We start from the raw sequence: 3,007 nt of genomic DNA, 5'->3' as shown, positions 1-3,007 counted from the left end.
CCCACTCCAGTGTTCTTGCTTGGAGAATCCCAGGGACGGGGGAGCCTGGTGGGCTGCCGTCTCTAGGGTTGCACAGAGTCAGACACGACTGAAGCGACTTAGCAGCAGCGAGGAGTTAAAACCGAATAAGCTATGTGTATAGGTTTTTAACATAAAGAAGACAGAATTAAACGTACAATTTGCAGGAAGATTCTAAAAGTAATGTGAAGACTGCAATGAAGAGAAAAACTCAGAGAAATCAGTTTGGGAGTGGCTGTTTAGGTAAAAAGTGGTACGAGTGAAAGAAGCAATTAGAGATGGAGAGAGGGAAATAGTTGAGCTTGATTGCTGATAATGTAAATTTTTGGTTCAAGAGATCATTCAAATATTCGAGTCCCTACTACATGTGCTAGATTGGGCTAGATGTTAGAAATGCAGCGATAAAACAGATGATTTCTAACAGTTTAAAATTAAAGAATAAACAAAATGATTTCATTTTGTGATAAGTGCTATGATGGAAAAAGAAAAATGCTATAGGAGAGACCAAGAAGGAGGCGGGGGAAGTTTGTTGGCAGGTCAGAAAAAGGAGGTGTTCTTGGAGATGAGATTTATAAAATGAGAAGGGGCCATGCAAGGGAAGCACTTTCCTGGGAAAAGGATGCTCAAGTCCCAATCTCATGGAGCTAGAACAACCTGGGGATGTTTATGGAAGTTAAAGAAAAAGAAAGGTTAAGTGTGCTGAAAGTCTGGAAAGGGATGGGAATGGAGAGACATATGAGCTGAAATCAGAGAGCCAGAAGGGCCCAGAACAGGCAAAGTCTGATGGGAAGGAGTTTGGATGTATTCTCATTGAGACAGGAATGTATTAGTTATGGCTCTCTTTATTTCTGTTGTTATTGTTGTTCAGTCGCTAAGTCATGTCAAGCTCTGTGCAACCCCATGGACTGCAGCACGTCAGGCTCCCCTGTCCTTCACTATTTCCTAGAGTTTGCTCAAATTCATGTCCATTGAGTTGGTGATGCTGTCTAACCATCTCATCCTCTGCTGCCCCCTTTTCTTGCCTTCAACCTTTCCCAGCATCAGGATCTTTTCCAATGAGTCAGCTCTTTGGATCAGGTGGCCAAAGTATTGGAGCTTCAGCATCAGTCCTTTCAAAACACCAATACAGTATACTAACGCATATATATGGAATTTAGAAAGATGGTAACAATAACCCTGTGTACGAGACAGCAAAAGAGACACTGATGTATAGAACAGTCTTATGGACTCTGTGGGAGAGGGAGAGGGTGGGAAGATTTGGGAGAATGGCATTGAAACATGTAAAATATCATGTATGAAACGAGATGCCAGTCCAGGTTCGATGCACGATACTGGATGCTTGGGGCTAGTGCACTGGGACGACCCAGAGGGATGGTACGGGGAGGGAGGAGGGAGGAGGGTTCAAGATGGGGAACACATGTAAACCTGTGGTGGATTCATTTTGATATTTGGCAAAACTAATACAATTATGTAAAGTTTAAAAAAAAAAAAAAAAGAATATTCAGGATGATTTCCTTTAGGATTGACTGGTTTGATCTCCTTGCAGTCCAACGGACTCTCAGAGTCTTCTCCAGCACCACATTTTGAAAGTATCAATTCTTTGGTGCTTAGTCTTCTTTATGGTTCAACTCTCATATCCATACATGTTCAGTTCAGTTCAGTTGCTCAGTCATGTCTGACTCTTTGTGACCCCATGAACCGCAGCAAGCCAGGCCTCCCTGTCCATCACCAACTCCCGGAGTCCACCCAAACCCATGTCCATTGAGTCAGTGATGCCATCCAACCATCTCATCCTCTGTCCATACATGACTACTGGAAAAAACATAGCTTTGACTATAGGGACCTTTTTCGGCAAAGTGATATCTCTGCTTTTGCATATGCTGTCTAGGTTTGTCATAGCTTTTCTTCCAAGGAGCAAGGGTCTTTTAATTTCATGGCTGCAGGCACCATCTGCAGTGATTTTGCTTTATTTCTGAATAGATTTTCCTTTGTGCTGGACTGAGGGCAAGTCCTATTTATTTTCGTGTTTTCAACATCTAGTATGACAAATGCTCAATAACTGTTGAACTATTTGTACCCTAATTAATTGTCATAATTTGGCTCTTTTTCAGCTTACAAAAGCAAAAGCAAAAGGAGAAAAGAGAAACTTGCCTGAGGTAACTCAGACAGATTTGGAAGAGAGTGAAAGCAGGAAAGGGATGAAAGAAATGTTTGCACTTCTGTTCCTTTCTTTCTTCCACACTCATTGAGCCTAGCAGGAGGGATACTGTGTTTGGCGTTCATGTGTGAGGAGGGGTGCTCTTCAAAGTGAAATGAATTGAGGCCAGAAAGTCAAAGGAAAAAAACAAAGTGCTCTGTAAATGTCAAGAAAACATGGTTTGAGAATTATGCATTTAAGAGAAAGAAAAGAAGTGGTGGGGAGCTTATTTTATAGTTCCCACAAAGGCCACCAACTGGCATGTTGGCCCAAACAGGGTAGTTGAAAATGGAAAAAGTAGCTTTGGGGGTAGATGGAACAGAAAAGCAACCTATTACTGGCCACTCCTGTAAGATGTCCCTCACTTGTGGAAAGTTTATACTTTAAGACTCTTTTTAGCATATTTTCTGAAATCAAGCTTAGCACAAAGTTAGCAAGTCTAGTAAAGGCTGCCCAAGACCAAACCCTAGTTTGAAAAGATACAATGTTTCACTAAACAGGTCATTCTCACTAGAACAGTGCCTTTAATATGAGTATTCATAATCTTCCTCAAATCACTACAAATGTTTGCTCAAATAAGCAGTAGCCATTTATACATTTCTCAATCTTTTGAGGATGCTAAATATTTTGCATAAAGAAACATTCTGAGATAACCAAAGTTTAGAATAATGCATACACTAAAAAAGAGTTTGAAAAACTGGAACAACTGAGAAAAATATTAACAGTTCCCACTTTCAAATTTAGACTTTTTAAAATTCACAAATACTTTATAAAATTCAAAAATAAAATATT

At 40.3% G+C, this 3,007-nt stretch overlaps 1 protein-coding gene across 1 annotated transcript in view; it reads right to left on the bottom strand.

Annotated features, from left to right (window-relative positions):
- Positions 1 to 3,007, bottom strand: part of LOC104981505 (cyclin-dependent kinase-like 5) — a gene marked incomplete at its 3' end in the record, with an annotated part of 41,310 nt that overhangs the window by 7,083 nt on the left and 31,220 nt on the right. The gene's annotated exons all lie outside the window — the stretch shown is intronic.

This window comes from Bison bison, unplaced genomic scaffold, assembly GCF_000754665.1.
Source record: "Bison bison bison isolate TAMUID 2011002044 unplaced genomic scaffold, Bison_UMD1.0 scf7180017462789, whole genome shotgun sequence".
NCBI classification, from domain to species: domain Eukaryota; kingdom Metazoa; phylum Chordata; class Mammalia; order Artiodactyla; family Bovidae; genus Bison; species Bison bison.
This window is presented reverse-complemented; position numbering and strand designations above follow the sequence as displayed.